General features: G+C 33.5%; 1 protein-coding gene across 3 annotated transcripts in view; it reads right to left on the bottom strand.

Moving 5' to 3' along the window:
• The window catches only part of CNTN5 (contactin 5), a 1,407,026-nt gene that overhangs the window by 875,287 nt on the left and 507,254 nt on the right, over positions 1–24,485 (bottom strand). The window contains exon 1 of one of the 3 annotated variants that reach the window (XM_040489699.1): positions 13,473–13,649. The exons of the other annotated variants lie outside the window; for them this stretch is intronic. The gene's annotated coding sequence lies outside the window, so the exon portion shown is untranslated. Of the gene's footprint in view, positions 1–13,472; positions 13,650–24,485 lie in introns of those variants that run through there. 3 annotated transcript variants of the gene reach the window in all.

Genomic DNA, 24,485 nt, shown 5'->3' with positions numbered 1-24,485 from the left:
CATATGAGTGAAATTATATTGCATTTATTTTCTATGACTGGCTTATTTCACTTAGCACTATACCTTCTTGGTCCATCCATATTTTTGCAAATGGCAAGATTTAATTCTTTTTTATAGGTGGGTAATATTCCATTGTATATTTATACTACTTCTTTTTTTTTTTTTTTAATTTTTTTTTCAACTTTTTTTTTTATTTATTTTTGGGACAGAGAGAGACAGAGCATGAACAGGGGAGGGGCAGAGAGAGAGGGAGACACAGAATCAGAAACAGGCTCCAGGCTCTGAGCCATCAGCCCAGAGCCCGACGCGGGGCTCGAACCCACGGAGCGCGAGATCGTGACCTGGCTGAAGTCGGACGCCCAACCGACTGCGCCACCCAGGCGCCCCATACTACTTCTTTACCCTTTCATCTATTGATGGACACTTGGACTGCTTCCATTTCTTGGCCATTGTAAATAATGCTTCCATAAACATAGGATGTATGTATCCCTATAATTTAGTGTTTTTGTATTCTTTGGGTAAATAATCAGTAGTGGAATTAATGGAAAATATGGTATTTCTGTTTTTGGGTTTTTTGAGGAACCTCCATACAGTGGTTGCACCAAATACTTACCCAACAACAGTGTGTGAGGGTTCCCACTTCTTCATGTCCTTGCCGAAAATTGTTATTTCTTGTGTTTTTGATTATGCTATTCTAATAGGTCTACAGTGATATCTTATTATGGTTTTAATTTGCATTTACCTGGTGATTAGTGATATTGAGCATATTTTCCTGTGTTGGTTAGTTTTCTATATGTTCTCTGGGAAAAAAATGTCTATTCAGGTCCTCTGCCCATTTTGATCAGATTATTGTTGCTGTTGTTTTTGGTGTGTGTGTGTGTGTGTGTGTGTGTGTGTGTGTGTGTGTGTGTGTTTTGGGTTATAGAAGTTTTTTATATATTTTGGATATTAACCCCTTATCAGATATGTCATTTGCCAATCTATTCTCCCATTCAGTAGGCTGCCTTTTTGTTTTGTTCATGGTTTCCTTCCATGTGCAGAAGGTTTAATTTGGTATAGATTAAATAGTTTAATTTTCCTTTATTTCCCTTGCCAGAGGAGACATATCTAGAAAAATATTTCTATAGCAGATGTCAAACAAATTATTGCCCATTTTTTTCTAGGAATTTTATGGCTTCAGAGCTCACATTTAGGTCTTTAATCCATTTTGTGTTTATTCCTCTAATAGTTTTTAAATATATTTAAATACTTTGGCTTCTTTATCTTTATAGGAAACTCCAATTATGTAAATGTTATGTGTTTAACATTTTCTAATCCTATTTTACTTTTTTCTTTTCATTTTTATTTTCCTTTCTCTTTCTTTTTTAAAATTGTTTTCTTTTTTCTTTTTTCTTTTTTTTTTTTTTTTTTTTTGAAAGAAAGAGAGCATGAGCAGGGGAGAGGCAGAGGGACAGAGTGAGAATCTTAAGCAGGTTCCACACTCAGTAAACAGCCTGACCCAGGGCTTGATCTTAGGACCCTGGGTTCATGACATGAGCCAAAATCAAGAGTCAGATGCTCAAATGACTTAACAACCCAGGCACCCCTTTCCTTTCTATTTCTACACTCCATGGTATTTGTGGTGCTTTTCATATTGTCCATTCTACTGTCCTTGTTCTTTTTCATTATTTAAAACTTTTCTCCTGTACTGAGTTCTGTAAGATCATTTTAGTAAACTAATGTCTTACCATCTTTTTCAAGTTCTGGCATTTCAAATTTGTTCATATTTCTGCATTGAAACAATTGTTTTGTTACTTTTTCTATGTCTACTTTTTACCTATGTCATAGGTAAAATATTTGGTATACCCTACAACCCAGCAATTGCACTACTAGGCATTTATCCACGGGATACAGGTGTGCTGTTTCGAAGGGACCCATGCACCTCCATATTTATAGCAGCACTATCGATAATAGCCGAAGTATGGAAAGAGACCAAATGTCCATTGGTGGATGAATGGATAAAGAAGATGTGTGTGTGTGTGTGTGTGTGTGTGTGCGTGTGTGTGTGTATATATATATATATATATATATATATACACACACACACACACACAATGGAGTATTACTCAGCAATCAAAAGGAATGAAATCTTGCCATTTGCAACTACCTGGATGGAACTGGAGAGTATTACGCTAAGTGAAATTAGCCAGTCAGAGTAAGACAAAAATCATATGACTTCACTCATATGAGACTTTAAGAGACAAAACAGATAAACATAAGGGAAGGGAAATAAAAATAATATAAAAACAGAGAGAGGGACAAAACAGAAGAGACTCATAAATATGAGGAACAAACTGAGGGTTGCTGGAGGGGTTGTGGGAGGGGGGATGGGCTAAATGTGTAAGGTGCATTAAGGAATCTACTCCTGAAATCATTGTTTCACTATATGCTAATTTGGATGTAAATTAAAAAAAATTAAATTAAATTAAAAGAATGTTTGGTATAATTTCTGTTTCATGCCATCATTGTTCTGGCAAAGCTTTCATTTAATATTTTTATACTGATTCTTTTTCAACTTCTTCTATATTGTTCATCAGAGGATGAGTTGGGTTTGCTGGCCCAGTTATTTGTAGGAGTTTCCTCCAAGGAATATACATCATGTTGCCTTTGCTGTCATCTGCACCCCAAGGCTGTTTGATCATTGTTGGTGGGTCTTTCTTCCACCTGTCTATGCAGCTTCTGCTTGATCTCTATCTGCTCCCTACAGATCCTGCAGATCTTATTTGGTGAAAATTATGGCATTTTTCAATTCTGGGTTTGCATTATACCAGCTTTTCCTGGGCAGTTGTAAGGTCATTCTGTTCACCTCCCCTTTCAAGGCTTCTGTTGCACCTCACTCCATATAGATAGCTTTGGTAAGTCACACTTGCTTTTGTTAGGCCAGTCTATGAATGATTATATACCTTTAAATTTCAGTGAAAATGGAGAGAATATTTTATTTGTTTGTTTGCCTATTTACTTTCTTGATTTTGTGTGATATGTAGAAAAAAGAGAAAATTACTATGTGTCTCTGCCATATTCAGACTGGAAATCTTGGGATTGTTTCCCCTACATTATTTCGTACTGTTAAATTTGTTGCAAGTGATCAAAACTTATTTTGTAACTTTAAAGAAACTGTATCTTAAAGGCATAATGTCACTTATTGTCTAACAGGTCATTTATTTTAAGACAGAAGTTGCACAAAGGGATTGGAAGGATATTTAAACTAGGGACAGTATTCATATCCCTGGTGCATATACTCTGGTAATTTCTTAAAGAAAGAAAAGGTCATTCAGAAGCCTCCCAGGAAATCCTAAGGGTTAGGGTTGGTTCTGCTAAATAAATGTTAGATAGATTATAATCCTTGGGGGAAATCTCAGGGCAAAGCAGTCATAAGCTAAAGTACAATCAATAGATAAAGCAGCGAACAGAAGAGGCATTTAGCTCAAAAGCAAACAATCAGCTTTTTCAGACATGCCAACTTTCCCAGGGGAGACAGGTGGCTTCACTCTTAGTTAAAAGGGCAATGGATCTCAGGAGGCATATGAGATGTTAACAGACTTACAATGAGCACATAGGTAATTGGGTACTTTGTGTTTTCTCTGTACATGTTTAATTACAAATGCATGGCCTGTGTGTTTAATCAGGCCCAATTGTGGAAATGGTATAAAGGTTTCTCTCTGTGACCAAAACATCAGAGCAGAGTTTTATGATCTCAAAAAGAGACATTGCAGCAGCAGTGTGTTTCTCTGTATGTTGGCTAAATTTTACACACTATATATTCATGCAGCATCAAGTTCATTTTGGAATGGGACTAATGCAACCATGATGAATATATAGGTGTCTATTGTAAAGAAATAAGAGTAAACACAGATTTACACCTTACTACATATGATGTCATGCCTTGTATGTAGTAGGTGCTAAATAAATGTCCATTGATATGTCTTAATAAAGTATCATCATACTTCAAACACCAATGATTATGAATTGGGGCAATTTGTTGAAGTTTCTCATTTGTAGATCAGCTCTAATCTAGGGAGATATACCTCCAAACTATCTATGCATCACTGTCACTGAAGCCACAAGCAATCCAGAAGCCTCTGGATTCCTTTTGAGCTATTCTTGCATAAACCATTTCATCTCTTTGTAAAGCAGTTCCGGAGCTTTCTGCTTTCAGATTTCAGTAAAAAGCATGATTTCTGAAATGAAGTCATCTAATGAATTGAATGAGGTATTTTGGGCAGTTCTAAGTATCAAAGGAGACCACACAGCACCTGGCAGGTTTGGTCCCCACAGTCTGATATATGTTAGTGGGAAGAGGTTTATTTTGAAGCATTTGAGAGGAAACCACACTATTTCTTTTCTTCTTTTACATTTCTTTCTTTCCATATATTTCTATTTTTTATTATTAAGTCAAATTATTGGCTTAGCAGAAACAGACCTCACTGAATGTTAACATACCAAGAAGCTCTAATGTAGCCTTTATCATTGCTTAAAAAGAATTTCAGGTTATAATTCTTTTAATTGCAAATCTAGTAAGCTGAACTCTTTACCTCAAAGGAAAAATGCTATTTACATTTAACAACATTAAAAATAAAAGTTTAATGGCTTTTAAAGGTAGTATGGCTTTAATATAATTAAGGTAGATTTTTGTTTGTTTTTTTGTTTGTTTCATGCTAGTGTTTCTGGGCCTTTCAGAGCAATCAGATTAATAATCACCCTCTTTATAATCTAGTTAAGGATGCCTTTGGGAAAAAAAATACCAGGTCAGTCATTGTGTTTCTGATCAGAAATTCATATTCAAGTCTCTGTTGACTTCACTTGTCTCTTCCTGACTAAAATTACATTTTTCTTTTTGCTTTTGTAAAGTGGACCCGCTACTACTCTAGTCTAAAGGGTCTTGGCATTCCTTCAAATAGTTGTAACTTGTAGCTCTACCTTAATTGTCCTTATGCCAGTTCAAGAACACTCTCAGTTGCCTCATTTGTATCACCTCACTCGTCTATTTATCCTGTAAATGGTCCCATATCTTCCTAATTCAAAGTATATTTTACTTCTTCAAAATTTCTATACTACTTATCTCAACCATATATGAGCACATCAGTTGTAGCCTTGTATTGTTATCTTTTTATATGTGCATTAAAAGCTCCTTGGGAATAGTGACTATTGTACTTCTTAGGTACCTAAAAATATTCAAAACTTCTAAAAATATAGCAGCATTTGGAGGTCTTTCTAAACAACCTGTGAATTTTTTTAAATTACAAATTGCTCTACAAAGTCACATTTGGCTTTCACTTTTTGATGCATTAACTATTGTTTTCAATTTTGATTTCCTCCTGCTATAACTTCTTGCTAATAGACAGACAACGTCTTCCTGATGAAAAAAAAAGTACAAACTTTCCTTATAAATTAAATTTTTGTGATAAATGAAGATAACACAGGAATAAATATTATATATACTTCATTATATATAATTTCCATGAGGACTGAGTCATATCAACTAATATCTCTTTCATGTTTGCCCTATATTCTAAATGATTCAAACAAGACTATTTCTTTGGAAAATTTTAGTTTTAAGGAAGTATGATTAATACATTCTAAAAGCCATGTAATCATAGAAATATAATGACTAAAATTAGGATATGAAGATGGAAATGTTTTAGTATTTTTATAGCTTAGCATGTTTTTTTATGGGGAGTAAATAAAGGTATAAATATACCTAATTGATGGAGGCACTATCTCATGATTTATTTGTACCAATACTGCAAAAGTTTTGATGGTCTGTTACTAATCAGTACCTTTGAGATTTAGTTTTAATTTGACAAACTTGATGAAAAATCTACACAAAATCTATCTACACTAATCTACCCTTTTTTTTTTTAGTATTTTTTGTAAAGTTTGTTTGTTTATTATTTACTTATTTGGAAAAAGAGACAGAGGTTGTGCTGAGCTGTCAGTATACAGCCTGACCTCAGGAACCCTGAAATCATGACCTGAGCTGAAATGAAGAGTCGGATGCTTAACCTACTGAGTCACCCAGGTGACCATTTCATTCTTTTTCCCTTTCTCCCTTTCTTTTTTCCTTCCTTTTCTTTCTTTCTTTCTTTCTTTCTTTCTTTCTTTCTTTCTTTCTAAATAAGAAGTAGGATGCCATTACAACATTAATTTAAAATGATCATCTTATGGAAATATAAAATAAACTTGCAGAATCAGAAGATTTAATAACCTAGTCAGCGAAACTTCCCCAAATAGCCACCTGGCAGACCAGGTTAAAGCACAGTCACAAATGATACAAACCAAAGGGTATGACTCACCATTTTCTACTTGTTGCTATAGCATGTAGGATCATAAAACATCTGTTACCAAAGAATGTTTTGGACAATTATTTTTATTCAATATTTTCAGTGTTGAAATTATTGAGCAGGAACACTTGACTGCCTTATTTTCTTTATTTTTTTTCTGTTACTTTTTATGTCTTTAATCCTAACAAAACCAAGCCTTTATCTTTGGCTCAGTAGAGCTCTGGAGACAAGTAGTTACAAACAGACCCTGGGCTATTCAGAGAAGATTGGCTTTTGTAAATTAGTAATGGTCTATCCTTGTCTAACTTCCAAATAAATTCTGGAAAACAATAGCATAATTCAACAGCAACAGCATATTAACCTTTTGTTGGGTCTATCTTACTCCATATATGTTCTGCTTTTTCTTTTCTAAATTGTGCTTCCTAAATATATGCTAAGAATTGTAGTAGGCAGTACTTGGGATACAAATATAAACAACTATTCTCATTCCAAATTTTCAGAGTGTAGACAGAAATCTACCAATATGTTTAAGTACAGTGTAATAAAAGCAATTATATGAGTAAACACAAGATTCATATGTCATAATGCAAACAGGAGGAATGTCAATGTTTGAATGTTGTAGGCTTTGAAAGACAAGAAAGACTTTAAGAGACCAAGGAGGGAAAGTAATCTCAGGTATTGAAACGAGAACAAAAATATGAAAGTATAAAAGAATGTGAGCAATTACATACGGTTTGCTCTTGATGGAACATAATGTGAATAAAGAAATAAGAAAAATTTTGATTATGACCTAGATCATAAATGCCTTAGACTTCATTAGAACTTATTGTGTAAACAGGGAGGGGTCATTAAATGGTCATTAGCAGGACTGTGACTTAAACAGATTCATGTAGAAAGGTGATTATTATAGCATATAAATGATGGAATCAATGGGGCAGAGATTACTGACAGGAGAGGAGTTAAGAAATTTTACATGAATACTCAAGTATTTTTTTAAAAATATCAGTAGAGAAATATGTATGTCAGTTTTTAAAATATGAGTGTCCCTGAAAAATTAGCAGCTGGAAGGTATGACTTTAAAAATCTTCTTTGCATTATTAATATATATATATATATGCATATATATACCTTTTAAAATTTTTTAATGTTTATTTTTGAGAGAGAGACAGAGACAGACTGTGAATGGAGGAGGGGCAGAGAGAGAGGGAGTCACAGAATCTGAAGCAGGATCCAATCTCTGAGCTGCCAGCACAGAGCCTGACATGGGGCTTGAACCCAGGAACAGTGAGATCAAATAGTTTGATCTCCTTTGACTCTAAAAAAAGCAGAACATCCAAACAACTTGAAAAGGTCAGTGATAGCATTATAAAGTATTAAACATTCACTTATATTTTTCAAATAATGTAACTTTTTTAGTGAATTCCTCTAGAGAATTTCTTTCTCACAAGAAACATCTTTTTTCTTTCTTTTTCAAACTCCCTTTCCATAAATGAGAGCAAAACTTTCTTAAAATATCATTACTTGACATATTTGCAAACAATATTTAACATCTTGTTATCCAGTATTGTTATTAAATAACTACTTAGTTTCAGGTATTTCAAATCAGATTGGGTAGTGTCAATTCATGAAAATCTATCAATTTGGTAAAAATAATCCACTTTTAATATCTATTAATTTCACAATTATATCTATAATTTAGAGGAGAAGATGTTTTGATTAAAGACATGCTCTACTCAAAAAGTTCCTATTAGATTTAATTCAGGAAGTTCTTTGTATGGTTAAGGAAAGCTTATATGAGTTAGGATGAGCATCCTAACTAGTAACAAAAGTCCTATAACAATAGATTTGCGCTATTTAAAATAAGTCAATGACTACCTATATAGATGTTTTCTACACATGTCTGTCGCACAGTGACATCTTGTTTGTTTGTTTTGGCAGGAAAAGTTCTTTCTCTATGCTGTATTTTAACTTCTCTTTCTGTTGCCTCTAATTCATGAGATAAAACAAGAAGCAAACTTCTCCATAATATTTCAGTTTCCCCAAGATGATTTCTCATGATGTGACCTGGGTCTCAATGGCCTCATGGTTGGGAGTATCATCAAATGGTACTTTCTATTCTTTCACTTCATTACCCAAGCTCCAAATCCTCATATCCTAAATATCAGGAAGCTACTCATAGAAGGAAACTTATTACAAAGGTAAAGGAGATAGCAATTGCTTCTACATGTTGCTTATTCTTCTTCCTAGTAACAGAGAAACTCATCCCAAGCTAATTCCTAGGGAAATGTATTGGAGTGAATTTTCTAAAGCAACTGCTAGGTACTAGCCAAGGGAAGCAAAATGCAAGGAGAAAAATGGTTACTAATACTCACTGGAGTTCTTCTTGCACAAGTTAGGAAAGACTATGGCCACCCATGACCATCTATAGCCCCCAAAGTAACAGGTATATTCTGGATTCAGTACTTAAGGAGTAAGAAGGAGGACTATGGTGATAGTAGGAAATAAATAGTAAGCTACCTTTAAGTAAACTTTATTCTTGAAAAGTGCTCTTTTTTACTAGCTTGAATATTTCTCCTCTAAAGGAAACAATGAACCACCTTTTTATTCATTATTTGGAATTTTTACATACTGAATACAATTAACATTACAATGATTTTCTTCATAAATGTTAATAAGATTAAAATAAATCCCCTGAAACATATGTAATTTTAGGGCTTACAAAGTATTTTCACATGCATTTTTTGGTATCAAGCTTAAGATGAAGATTGAGAGTTATATATGAGAAGTAATGCGTCTGTTTTTTACATGTAGAAACGTACTGTCAGAAAAGCTAAAGACACACATATAGCAAGTTAACTGGAAAGTGCAACATCAAGAAGCTGAAAGGGGCTTGAAGGAATGATGTTGTCCACCCTCAACCAAATCTTTTCCGAAGCTCCATTCATGCTATGAATTCTAAGTATAAATGATATTGTTGTAGGGTGGAGAAAGAGGAGGAGGAAGAGAAGTAGGAGAAAAGGGTGATTGTGCATAAAGCATGTAAGATCACCTTAGCATCATTGGCAGAGGTTGGAGGGAGTGAAAAGGGAATAAAGATGAGAAATGACAGTTTACTAAAAGCAGTTATCTAGAAGAGACCCAAAACATTTAGTGTTATTAATTGCTTCTGCTGTGTTTAGATATTTTCTGAGTTACTTAAAAGCTGAAAGCACTCTCACATTACATTTATGGTATTTTAATATCTTTATATAAATCCAAAGAAAAGAATCTAACATAAATGCTTTGATATTCAATTCAGCAAATACTTTTCTGGTTGTACTGAATTCTCATACGCTGTGAGAACCAGGGCAAGCATAAAATAAATGCTACTTGGAAACATTTAAATATTCTGGTTCAGTGAACTGGCACAAAAGGTTGTTGCAGAAATGACAGATAAATAATCTAAAGCAGCTAAGGGAGCATGAATGTGGGAAGAAAAATACAGTAAATTATTTATTGACTATCTACTTAGAGTCTGGAATTCTCCAAGTTCTTGGGGGCAGGAGTGGGGGGGGGGTACAACATATTCAATGCATGATCTCTAACAGAGAAACTTGCTGCCTAGTTAGGGTAAGAATTAGAGCCTATCAACTTTATTGACAACACAGAGTACTAATTTTTCCCCCATAAAATATAAGAGTGTGTTCCTAGACCAGTTTGAATAGCCACCAAATAAGAAATTCATATTTTTATTCACTTAAAGAAGCAGAAGTTTGTCTATTTATGAATTAAATCCAGAACTTAGCATTATCAGTCAATAACTGTTTTTAATAAATATAAAAAGTAGGTGTATTACTTTGAACATATATTACAAACAAGAAAATTCATAGAAAGATAATGACTCATTCAAATCATCTTAAAAATAACTTTTTTCTTTGTTTGTATTTAAAAATTTATATAATAAATACATTATTTAAAAATACATGAACCAGGGGCGCCTGGGTGGCTCAGTCGGTTGGGTGACCAACTTCGTCTCGGGTCATGATCTCTCAGTTCGTGTGTTCTGGCCTGTATGGGGCTCTGTGTTGACAGCCCGGAGCCTGGAGACTGCTTCGGATTCTGTGTCTCCCTCTCTCTCTGCCCCTCCCCTGCTCACACTCTGTCTCTTTCTGTCTCTCTCAAAAATAAATAAACGTTAAAAAAAATTTTTTTAAATACATGAACCATAAAAAAGTAATATCTTACAATTCAGAAATCTCTAAAATTTCAGTGAATAGCCATTCATTTAAACATGCGTTCAACACATACTTATTATCGTCATGAATTAGATACTTTAGGAACAGAAACACACATACTCCTGCCTTCACAGACTTTAAAATATAGTGTAATATATAGATGGTAATCCAATAATCACATTTAAAAGAAATAAAACTGGTTCTGTGACAGATTATTGGGAAAGCAGCATGAGCTAAAAAATAAGGGTAATGTAAGAATAATGTAAGAGTAAGTATAGTATCACAATTTGACCTAGCAGGGAGATCAAGAAAGTCTTCTATTAGGAAGTTAGCTTAGGGGCGCCTGGGTGGCTCAGTTGGTTAAGCGTCTAACTTTGGCTCAGGTCATGATCTCATGGTTCGTGGGTTTGAGCTCTATATAGGACTCTGCGCTGACAGCTTGGAGCCTGGAGACTGCTTCCGATTCTGTGTCTCCCTCCCTCTCTCTGCCCCTCCCCAACTTGAGCTTTGTCTATCTCTTTCTCAAAAATTAACATTAAGAAATTTTTCAAAAAGGAAGTTAGTTTGAACTGAGAAGATAAGGATGAATAGAAATTAATGAATTGAAACAGTAATTAAAGAGAATCTCAGATGCAGAGAACACCTAAAATAATGAGAGGTACATTATTTAAACCATTATTAAATTATTATTAAATTATTTATTAAAATTATTGTTAAAATTATTAAAATAATGAGTACACAGGGCAAGCAACAAGACTAGTTTGATTGGGCAGAGTCAGGTGTTAGATAATGTGGGAGTGCTAGTGAACCAAGTTATATGGAATTCTGTTTCTATTCTAGGAGCTATGGAACCCCTCTGAAATATTTCAGATGGGATAATAATATGTTAAATTTGTGTTTTCAAAACTTCACTCTAGATGAAATATGAAAAAAATTTGAAAAGATTCAGATTGGCAGAGTAGATACATTTAAACGAGTTAATTATAAGTTAGGAGGCTAGTTCGCTAGTGCAGATGAAAGGTAATGGCAATTTGAAGTACAGTGGAAGTGGACAAAGTAGAAATATTTAGAGCTATTATACAAGCTTGATTATTAAAATTGGTGAAGAATTAAATATGTGGTGGAGGCAATGGAATACTTCGTGGCAATGACAAAGGATGAAATATGGCCTTTTGTAGCAACGTGGATGGAACTGGAGAGTGTTATGCTAAGTGAAATAAGTCATACAGAGAAAGACAGATACCACATGTTTTCACTCCTGTGTGGATCCTGAGAAACTTAACAGAAGACCATGGGGGAGAGGAAGGAAAAAAAAAAAGAGATTAGAGAGGGAGGGAGCCAAAACATAGGAGACTCTTAAAAACTGAGAACAAACTGAGGGTTGATGGGGGGTATGAGGGAGGGGAGGGAGGGGAGGGTGGGTGATGGGTATTGAGGAGGGCACCTGTTGGGATGAGCACCGGGTGTTGTATGGAAACCAACTGGAGAATAAATTTCGTATTTAAAAAAAATATATGTGGTGGAGGGAGAAAGAAGATACCAAGTTTGACTTCAAATTTTTCGAATTGTAAACAAAATGGAAAACAGTGTCATTCACTACAATTAAAAAAACTAAGAAGAAACAATAGCAGGGTGGGGGGAATGGTGACGTAGGTGATGGGGATGAAGGAGGGGACTTGTGATGAGCACTGGCTGTTGTATGGAAGTGCTGAATCACTATATTATACACCTGAATCTAATATTCCACTGTATGCTAACTAGAACTTAAATAAAAACTTTTAAAAAACAAAATAAGACGAGAAAAAGACCAGATGTCTATACTACATTTGAACAAATACTTAATATATCCATTGTTGCCATCTTCCCCTTGAGAAAGATTATTTTTGCTATAAAAATATGAACCTTGTTGTTGCTATTTTCCTTTGGAAGCAAACATTTTTCCATAATTGTTTTATGCATAATTTAGGATCAAGGAGTCTTGAAAAATTTTGAAGAGCTAGTCGATGGTTTGTCTCTAGTGGTTTTGGCGCTTAAAGTCGCAGAAGTTTCAGTGATTTTACACTTCTGGATACACAGGTTTTCAGCTGATAAACATGTTATATATGTGCCTGCTCTTTTTTCCTGTTAACCACTACCTAGTCAGCTAAATCCACTGAATGCTTTAGTGGACACTTCATAAAGTGGTGGCCTTTCTCTCAACTATCCTCTTTTCCTGTGAATGGCACATATTGACCATAGTTAATTAGAATAACCTAAATTATCGTTATTATTTCAGTTGTACATGCCTGACTGATTTAGTTCCCTGAAAATTTGGAATGTGTAATACACACATGCGCGCACACACACACACACACACACCACAGAGACACATGCAGATATTGAACAATTAAGGTTAAGTCACACTAATTACAAAACTCTGAAAGAAAGTCCATAATTGATTCCTGTTGGGGTAGCCTTAAATGACTCCTAATTCATTTCCTTCTGTGTTAGTGACTATCAGCCCTTCCCTTGATCTAAAGTACTATTCTCCATATCCTCCAACAATATTCTTTTACAGGCAAAACGATAGTGTCTGCTATGTCACAAGAACTGTGCTGGTTATCACAGTTGACTACAAAATATAACATGGTTCTGCCCTCAGGAAATCACAGTTTAATAATCGGGGAAAATCATGTTAGTTAATACTTATACAAAAGTTAGGTGGCCTCAATAGAATTATGTGTGTGGTAGGAGTTGTCAATTTACTTGTAAGATAGGTCAGAGACTTGTGATATCAGATGAGAGTATGCTTCATGTAGGAGGTAACATTATCATTAACTTACAGAATTTATTAGGTATAAATTAGGATGGCGGGGGCGGAGAGCTCACATCAGACAGAGACAGGTGAGAAAATACTCAGATGTAAAGCAGGAGAAAGTAGATTTAGAAATGCAATTACCTTGGGATGGCTGAGAAGTCTAGGAGAAAAATCACAGCACAGTCTGTGAAAATAAACCTTGAGTGATGAGCAGGGACCAGAATGTAGAGAATCTCGTAGAGCTTGGCAAGAGCTTCAAAATACATCTATGAAAAATGGAGACACACTGAAGGACATTAAACAAAGGATTCATGTGATTAGTTTTACACTGCAGGAATAGAGAGGCAGTGGAGGAAAATCGCCTGCATTTCCTGGGGACTGTTGCAGGAATGAAGGCAAGAGGTGATGAAGGTCAAAGGCAATAATAGAGGAAATATAGAAAAAGGGATTTGATAAAAATGATGCTAAGAAGGAAAATTTAATAGAGCTTGGTGACTAATTGCATTTGTGGGTAAAGAAAGAGATAAATGTGGGATACCTCTCATATTTCTGACTTGGTACTTAACCTCTTTGCTTTTAAATACTTTATCTTTAAAATAGAGATTGAAAAATGTTCTAAGGTGTTAAAAGGAATAAGTTTAGATAGTGTTTACAGAGATTCCATCATTGTTTAGGCTAGCAGGAGAAATTCAGATTTAGCTTCCTTCACCCTTTTCTTCTAATTATCAGATAATTTAAAAGAATCAGAGAAACTCTTAATGTCAATTACAATTAGTGACAATTCATATTTCATTGTATAAACTGCTAATCATATTGCTTGTTTGATTAAACCAAATCCCTTACAAAATGCCATCTAACACAAATAACTCACAGTGTAATTTTTATGTGCATTCCAAATGAAATGGGAAAAATGCAGGTTCTTACATCTTTAATATCAAAAATTTTGCACATGAGATTAAATTTTGTTAAAAAGTAAAATGAATTGCCAAATTTTTTTTCAAATCCAGGATTCAGTTAAAAGTGGAATTTTTACATTATTCTAAAAGCACGTATTTAAAATTCTATCAACAGCAAAGAAAAATTATCATTAAAAAATTTTTTTTGATGTGTATTTACTTTTGAGAGAGAGACAGAGTACAAGGAGGGGAGGGGTGCAGAGAGAGGGAGACAGAATCTGAAGCAGGATCCAAGCTACAGCACAAGGCCCAACGCAGGGCTTGAACTCACAGAGTGTGAGATCATGACGTAAGCCAAAGTTGGACACTTAACTAGCTGAGCCATCCAGGTGCCCCAAGAAATTCTCATTTTTGAGTCACTATTTCATTGGTGTCATTGGCTTCATGTTAACAGTTTGGATGACAGGGGCATGTGTAGGTCTGTATGTGTGTATGTTTGTGTATAGGTGTATGTGATTCTTATTCTTTATTTTGTTCACCATTCAACTTTTCAAAAGGAGACAAAACTGAAAGAATATGTTTATCTCAGAGATTAGAGTATCTGTATGAAGTTGACCTTTTCTTGGCAAACAATTTGAGCCTAATAGGGGCATCTGGGTGTCTCAGTAGGTTAAGCATCAGACTCCTGATTTCAGCTCAGGTCATGATCTCAGGGTTTGTTATCTCACATTTTGGGTTTGAGCCCCGCATCCGGCTCCATGCTGAGTGTGGAGCTCGCTTGGGATTCTCTCTCTCCCTTGCTTTTTTTCCCCTTCCCTGATTGCACTCTGGCTTTCTCAAAATAAATAATAAATATTTTTCAAAATTGAGACAAATATTAATTTTATTGCCCAAGGTTATAAAGGGAAATTTTCACAAATATAACATATTGTTTAATATCTATTAATTTGAGAAAATTCTATAGTTTAGAACAGTGATATAAGAAAGACCAAGAGAATGATAAAAATAATTTTTCATTGTTATGTCTTGCTATTTACAGCTTTACTTTTAACTTATGAATAAAAGACAAATAGGAGTTATGACTTGTACATTGCTAAATTAACCATTTTCTCATCAGTTAGTGTTTTTTATTTTTATTCTCTTACTTATGATATCTCAAATTGTATAATAACTGCTCTGTGCATACCACAATCCATTATATGTGAATCATTTTCTTTTATAGGGAAATTGCCAGAAAAATCTAGCTGACCAGAAAACACTCAATTTAGCACAATATATTGATATAATTTTGTTCTATTGTCTTTAAAAAAATTACAAACCTACACATTTGTGTTGACTTAAGTACATGACTTTCTACAATGTAGTTAAAAATAAATATCTTCTAAAGCATAGTTAATTATCCAGTTTGTATAAGGATAATAGTAATTAATATAATATATTCACCACATGATGAGCTAATTTTAAGGTTCCATATTATGTTTAAAGATATTTTTAATACAACATCATTACATATAGGAGATGCATGCCATTTATGGCTTACTGCTGATCCCTAATATGCAAATCAGAATTTTAACAGACTGATTACTGAAGGAGAAGATTAAATTTAAGCTTTCATATTTTTAAGATATTCCTTCCCACTTTGAACCTTACAAACTGCATCCATTTTCTCTAAGTGAATTTTATGTTTTATTAATTATATACCATCATAAATAAAATACTAATGTCAATATAGACAAGAAATGTAATGATGAAAACACAGACAATATCCTGGTCACTTGATCAAGTGTTTACATAACACTACAAAAATACATTTTTCCTCTGATCCTAGAGCTCCTGTGTAGAGCTATAGAGGATTTCAAGAAAACAAGGTAATTTTTTTTTTTTAATTAGAACTCAGTGAAATCCATTCAGGCTGTTAATATGAATTCTAGTTTTGTGTATATTTACCAAAAATTATCTAAACCTCAAGAATTTTGACCACTGTTATTTTTTTACAAAATTATTGTGGGCTGGACCCACATTTAGCAGTGTTATCCTCTCTCCATTGCTTTTTTAATGAAAAATATGTAAAATAATTTGTTCCACAAATATATATAAGCATAAAAATTGAAGCAAAAGAAAGTTGAAGATAAGTAGAGTTTTCTAAATGTCCTTTTTGTTCAATTATTTATTTCTATTTTGCTTAGCCAGTGTGATGAGAATTTATAGTTGAAATTGTTTAAATGTAATTATTTATACTGTGAAAATTGCACCAGTTAATTTTTTTTAAAGCTGTAAAATGAAAATATTGTGTCTCCCTTCCTGTCACCACGGCTGGTTCCACCCTCCATAGTTCCACTCTTTCTGAGTAATCATTATCTAAAATGTTTAGTTTATCTTTCCAGTAAATTTCATTGCATATATAAACATATATATATATGATATGTATATGTTATATATATATGTTATATATATATATAATGTATGAGTGTGTATATATACGTATTTGAAGCATATACAACTCATACTATAATTACAATATTACATCCATTAGTTTTACATTAACAATGTTGTAGAAATTTTAAATATCAGTAATCTTAGAAGTAAAATTTCTAAGATTTCTAAGATTGAAAGACATGTGAGCTTTAGTTTGGTTGTAATTTCTAAATTGCCCTCAAGAAAGGTTATATCAATTTACACTCTTACCTAGAGTGTGAGTCCCTCTCCCCCATACTTATATCAACAGAAGTCATTAAATCAGTGTGTCAAAGATGGTGTTTCATTGTTACATTTATTTGTTTATGAGCATGGTTGGCTAGAGTTTATATACTTGTGGCCCATTTACATTCCTTTTTGAGCACACTTGTTGCTCATCCTCTAATTTTCTCTAGTAATTATAACAGTTGAAATGTATTAAGAACTTACCAAGTGCCAAATATTATTTTATGTAATATGCATATATTGACTGGTTTAAGCCTTACAAAATAAACAGGTATTATTTTAATCTCCATTTCAAAAAATGTTGAGGCAAAGAGATTTTAAGCAAAATTGCATATAGAATCCTCGATCTAGTAACAGATGGAGCAGCATTTGAACCCATGCCTGGTGTTTCTGAGCTTACCTGTTGGGCAGTGTTGTCTCTCATTATTAAGTTGTTCAAGTTTTTTATATTATCATGGAAATACTTTTTCTACATTAAGACATTAACTCATGCAATTAATATATAACCTAATATATTAAGAAAAATTCAATTATCTATAATATTTTTTTTTATTTTTTCATTGGTTTCTTGACTTTTTGTTTATATTTGGTTGTTCGCATAAAAGAGTATTATTCAAGAATATATTAAAACTCTGGACGTTATGATATTAATTTATGAGATTTCAAAAACATCAACCAAATATTTTTATCACATATTTTGCTCATTTCTTCTTTAAAATTAATAAAACAGCACTTTTTTTCCCTTTTGCTAAAATAACCAATATTCTTATTTTTTTTTTTCAGTGAACACAAGGAGCAGTTTTCCATTCCTATTTCGGATGTGCATAGGGATCTGTATTATATTAACCCTAGTTTCTTCTTTTATTAAGTGCTATATTTTTAATATTCACAAAAATTTTAACAATTTTCATGTACTCTGGAAAAAGGACTTTCAGTTTCTTATGAAACTAAAAATGAACAAAAGAAGAAACAAAATACAATAATGAAAACAATCTTACTTTCAAATGAGGATTTTAGGGAATCTATGACTGAACTCACATAATACTGTCTATTCTCGTTAGCTAAATTTCTGAGGTATATGTGAGCATTCAGTTTTTTGTAAGTGTAACTGTATGATGGTTTATATTCAACCAACTACTTTTGCTTCTAAGAGATTTTTACCCCGCATCATGTAACCAAACATCTCCCACATGTTTTTGTATTGGCTGCAGTTTTTTTCTTTTTTTTCCACTTTATTTTTACACCTCCTGTTTTTATATTAAAATTTCACCTTGTGTATTGCTGCAACTAATTCATGGGTTGACCTAAAAGCCTACATTTTTAAAACCTATGGTTTCATATATTTTTAAATTGGATGTCAACAATTTTTTTATTAGAAATGTTTTTAAATGCTCTTTAAGCAGTTGAGGAAGAGGAAAATAAGGCATTTAACATATGTGCCAGCCACAAACCTAGGCATTTTGCACATATTAATTCATTGATTATTCAAAAAAGTTATAAGGCAAATTTTATTTTCATTCTACAACAGAAGAAGCACACTACTCTCACTGAAACCAATAAACTCTCCAGTGACATATTTAGACAGTCATATAGCCAAGATTCATACTATGGTTAGCCTGGATTTCAGCACCTGTGTTCTTCAGTAATAAGAATATGGCATTTTATACAGTAGCAACAGAATATAACTCTGTCTTAACACTGAACACATATTTTGGGCAACAGTTCATTTTGAACAAGAAAATGTCAAGGATTTTTGTCTACATTAATTCCCATATTAGTAGAACTTATGGTGGTCTGTAATGAGGTAAATAATGGAAAAAATTAAAATTTATATTATATTTACATTATAAAAGATATTTAAGTTGTTACAAATGCCATTCATCCACTTATTCATCCACTCATTCATTTATGTATTAGTGATTTACCTCAAATTTACTATGTCCAAGAAAATACTATGGGAATTAGTAGCTCCCTGCCCTACTGAAAACTGGGAGGAAATGCAACTTTGAAATGTAAAACATATTTACACTTGATGAAAAAATATGGTAAGTGAAAAATGAGTCATGTATTGTCAATATTTTTGGCAATTTTATTTATCATATTTATTATTTTTTTTAAATTCAAATATAGTTGACATAAAATGTTACATTAGTTTCAGGTTTACAATAGAGTGATTAAACAACTATGTACATTATGCTGTTTTCACCAGTATTGTATTTTTAAAAATTCAGAACAGAATGAGGAAAAATTAAAATATACCAAATCCAGGTGCTCAGATATAAAAATTTTAATATCATGTCTTATTGCCTTCTAGAATAGGTTCAGAATATATCATTTACATAGTTTAGTTCAGTATTGGGTTATTTACATGTCATAACTCATTTGTTGGTTAAGAAATCAATTTAATGGAACACAAAAATTCTTTAAAAAATTCAAAGAGAAGGATAAAAGAAAATGTCAGTGTGCATTATACACATTAGTATGACGATTGATGTGAATTTTGTTAAGTTTATTTATTTATTTTGAGAGACAGAGAGCATGAGCAGGATAGGGACAGAGAGAGAGAGGGGAGAGAGAGAATCCCAAGCAGGCTCTGTACTGTCAGTGCAGAACCTGATGCAGGGCTCAACTCATAAACCACGAGATCATGACCTGAGCCGAAATCAAGAGTTGGACACTTAACCAACTGAGCCACCGAGGTGCCCTGCTTTGATTTTTTTAAATTTTTATGTTTATTTATCTGTATATGAGGGTCATATGTGCAATGTATTTCCTGCTGAAATTGGGGATCAAAATATTTGAATAAAATTATTTTAGATCATTTCATATGGCAGAAGTTATATTCTGCCTTTTTATATAAATAGCACATTTATCTCCTTAGATACTTTTACTAAACACAATTTTCCATGACCGTAGAATATTTCCTCAGGTTTCTCTACTATGGTGTTATCAATTACTTCATCTTGGGGCATTTGATTATTTAAATTTTCACCATACTAAATAATCCAATGATTTTGCTGGGTTTTCTGTTTATTTTCTTCAAGTAGATTCCTAGAATTACTATTATGAAGTCAACAGATAAAAACTTTAAAATGGCATTTATAAATATTATTTATATAATCATATTTATTTGCTGCATTAAAATTCATAGTTCTACAAATAAAATATGATTTATTAAAGAAAGTTCAGATGAGAAAACAACACTTTTAATCTCCTACGCAAACACTATTGCTAGGTTTCATTTTTGATATATTTGATATTTTGATATATATATTTATTTCATTTTTGATATATATTTACTTACATTTTCAACGACTATTATTTAAAATACAAAGTATCTATCTAAAACAAATAGCAACACAGAATACTAAGAAAAATAGGAGGCAGTGATACTTGGAAATATGGATGCATGAGAGTGGTGTGAACCAGCCTTCACTTCAAAAAGATAAAGACTTTATGTATAAAAATCTGTATAACATTCACATTTTAAAGGGACAAGACAGTTACAACATTGAAGAATCACTACCTTGTGCCCCCACATTGAGAGAGCATTTTGACTTCTTAAACACAATTATTCACAAACACTGAAATAATTTTGGGGGGAGATGTTCATTTTTTGGCCCATTTCCTGAACAAGACTCCCAAACTATTTTGCTGACCAAGGAATGATGAGCATGAAGACAAGCCATGCCACTCAGATCAAAAAGCCCAAGATCAAGCACCACTACCAAATGTTAATGCTGTCGAAAGTACTCAGAGCAACAAGCTGGAATGCATAATGTGATAGCCTCAGGTGAGGGATTACCTCTTGTTTAGTCAAGCAGCTCAAATATGAAGGCAGAAGCCACTGCACCTGATCTGTTACGACTTTGAAAAGTAAACACACACACACACACACACACACACACACACACACGCACACACACAGTAAACCCACACAGCATTCGGACTTGGTGATTAGTTAGCCCTTGGTCTGGAAAGTGTCATTCATTTATGGACCAATGACCACGAGCCTGGTAAAATTCTTCTTGCTGATCACGTTCAGAAAATTTTGAGTGAGGATAGGAGAAAGATCCTTCACCAATGCAATGAGGCCTGTAGTTCCACTGGCTTAAAGAATGCAAAGGTTTTATAATACATATTTTTTAAACCCTAAACTGGAATGTCTGTATTATTTAGAGAGAGGGGAGGATATAATTATGTTATCTTCTAGCCTCCAAGACTTGCATACATAAAGAAACAGACAGCTAGGAGGCCCATAAAATGTCCCCAAATCTGGGTTTATCCTGCATTGCAAAATTTTCGCTTGCTTTCTGTTTGGGCCTACCATTTATATGACCAAGGTGAATTATTCAAAAATTACGCTGAAAAAAAAATCCTTTGATCTCTCAAAATTCTATTCTGTCCATGTAATACTACCTTCTAAAATTAGTGAGCATACTCTCTCTCTCTTCTGAAAACATTAATCAGAGCATGACAGTGACAGGTACTGATAATCAGTGCCCTTTAGCCCATAATTCCACAGCTAATTTCCACAGAGATTAGTATCCTCTGAATGTTTGGATTCTGCTACACCTCCCAAATTCATATATTGAAATCCTAACCTGCAGGTGATAGTATTAGGAGGTGGGTCTTTTGGAGGTGATTAGGTCAAGAGGGCAGAGCCTTCATGATAGGGAACAATGCCCTTATACAGATCTCCTTAGCCCATTCTGCATAATGTAGGATACAAAGAAAAGTTGGCAATCTGCAACCCAGAAGAGGGTCCCCACCAGAACTAGACCATACTGACACCCTGATCTTGGACTTCCAGCCTCCAGAACTGTGAGCAACAAGTTTCTGTTGTTTATAAACCTCTCAATCTATGGTATTTTGTTATAGAAGTCTGAATGGACGGAGATAGAGATTCATTGCTTTGTATTAATATGTCTTTCTGTTATATGCTAAAACTTTAATAGAATACCATGTAAAAACAGCTAATAGTTATCTGTCCTAATGTGAATTAATTAAATCAAATGCTTCCTTACAAACAGCTAGTTCGCAGAACTGCTTGAGGGAAATGACAGATACAATGGTTGTAAAGATTGAAAACTATTGTGACACAAAAAGTACAGATAGGATGCTATCCTGGTAGATACAGAGCCAATCAGAGGTCAATAAAGGGAGAAATAGGATTTGAGATAAAAATTTACTAAGTGGCTGCAAAAATATTCAGAGACTATTTTATTGTTGCCTCCTTTTTTGCTTCCCTACATTTTTACATCTTTCCTTTCTCAGAAATTTTAGAGCAACAAACAGCATTCTTTGCACTCAAGGAGTTCATGGTTGATTAAGGAAAGCAGCATCAAAGGCAACAAACTATAATCCAATCTCAATATCATGGAAGCCCCTAGAAATAAGTAGTTAAATTTATGGAGTCAGCAAAGAGAAGTATCACAAAGCAGAAAATATTTTACTCGGAGATTGAATAATACCTTCCCCAAATTTTATTTGATCTCATAGTAACTTATTTAAAATTCAAAGTTCCATTCAAAATAGAGACTTCCATGAAAACAAAACAGTAAAAATATTGAAGCAAAGTTCTGAACTGTTAATAGGTCACTTATTGTATAACCATCTTTTAATTTCTTTCGGACCACATGAGAGAAAAGGTACTTTTCTAAACCTCTAAGTGGTAGGATTTTCATCAAAATATTAGGTTATGGCAAAAATATTTTTGAAAAATGTTAGTTGCTTGCTCATTTTAAAATTATCTTGAAATGATCAGCCCCTGTTTGATACAGATTTAGAATCAAAACCATTAACTTTAATGTCAGTGAAGAAAAACTTGTGAGCCAAACAACTAATATAGAAATTAACACATAAATATTAAGCAAAGAATGAATACAGAAAAAGAATATGTAAGTCATCCTATTAAACTAAGTGTTTGTTACAGATGCATTATAATTCAAACCATAATAATTACTTAATTTAACTCAATTCATTTCATATTTATTGAAGTTATTAACTAAAATGGATTATAACAAGGAAAGTAGAAACTGTATATTATAGTGATCTGTATGTCTATATATCAAATATCCATTATATGCCAGGCACAGTATTAGTCGAGGCTGAGGAAAACAAAATAAAAGATTCAGTTTCTGTCCTGTAGTAGCTTGCAGTTTAGCAAAGGTGAAAGACAAATCCACAATTGTGCTATGACTGATACTACATTAGGACACATCAATAGAGGGTCTTATTTCACATTCATAGAAGCTTGGAAAGCTTCCTGGGTGTGACTAGATTATGTATGAACTGAATTTTGGAAAAAATAATAGCTTCTAGGTGTGTAAGAAGGCATGATCTTTGGAGGCTGGGGATCCTATCATCACCTTAACAGAAAAAACTGCCCTCTTTTACCTGGGTAAATCAGTATCTTTTCTGGTAATAAACATTGCTTGTATAGCAATGAATAAGAATGAGTCAGCCAGTTCTGACAAACCAAAGTGGTGACAGGATTCGGGTTTCCTCACATTCTAGGGCTTAGTGTGTGCAAACACTGCAGGCATGGAATAATAAAATATATTGAGGCAGTGAAAGGTATGAAGGAAGAAAGATGGAGAGTTACAAAGAGGAGAGGTTATGAAGGAATATGTCTATCATAACCCTGGTAAGAACCATGTTTGTTAAATTCAGGTAAAAATTAAAAAGGACTTGAAAACAAGTGCAAAAAGTAATGACAGAGAGGATAGGATAGATAGTAGATATTTAGGATGTAAACCTTTTAAATAATTTCTCAAAAAAAAAATCAGAGAAAGGGAATTCAAGGTGACTCCCAGTTTCCCATGTTTGCCATCAGAGTACACTTTAGTGTCATTGACTGAAATATGAACTGAAATTCAAGGAAACAATTTTGGGAAGAAGGAGATGATGCGTTAAATAAAGCACAGATGAGCTTGAAGTACTTTGGGCAAACATAGTTGGAGTTGCAAAGTCAGACATATATATGTCTTTTCTTCACCTCTAGGAAGTTGAAAGGATTGGGAACATACGAAGATAAGAAGCCTAAAGTGGAATTATGTGTTTGTTTTAGAGAAATAATTGGTAAGACATTAGAATACAAGAAAGAATAGCAATATTTCTTAAAAGCAGAGTTCTAAAGAAATAAAAATGAGATAAAAGAACACTACAGCGTGTACCATTTTTCACTCTTATGACATATACTGCTTATGAAAACCATCAAACTTGGTTGTTAGCAATGGACAGAAAAATATAATTAGATCTCCTGTTGTATATATAGAAGTATAGAGGCAAGATTAAAGTGCTCAGGGAGCGTAGTGTTACAAACTGGGAAAGCAGCTACATTTGCAGTTTGTGGATTAAACCATAAGAGACTCTTAAGGACTGAGAACAAACTGAGGGTTGATGAGGGGTGGGGGAGAGGGGCAAGTGGGTGATTGGCATGGAGGAGGGCACTTGTTGGGATGAGCACTTGGTGTCGTATGGAAACCAATTTGACAATAAAGTATATTTTTAAAGAAACTATGAACGAGCAATTTCAGAACAGGTATCAATGTTG

The sequence above is a fragment of the Herpailurus yagouaroundi genome, unplaced genomic scaffold (genome assembly GCF_014898765.1).
Source record: "Herpailurus yagouaroundi ecotype Mexico unplaced genomic scaffold, PumYag 180, whole genome shotgun sequence".
In the NCBI taxonomy this organism is placed as follows: Eukaryota; Metazoa; Chordata; class Mammalia; order Carnivora; family Felidae; genus Herpailurus; species Herpailurus yagouaroundi.
The sequence above is the reverse complement of the archived record's forward strand: the minus strand, read 5'-3'. Positions and strand labels throughout refer to the sequence as shown.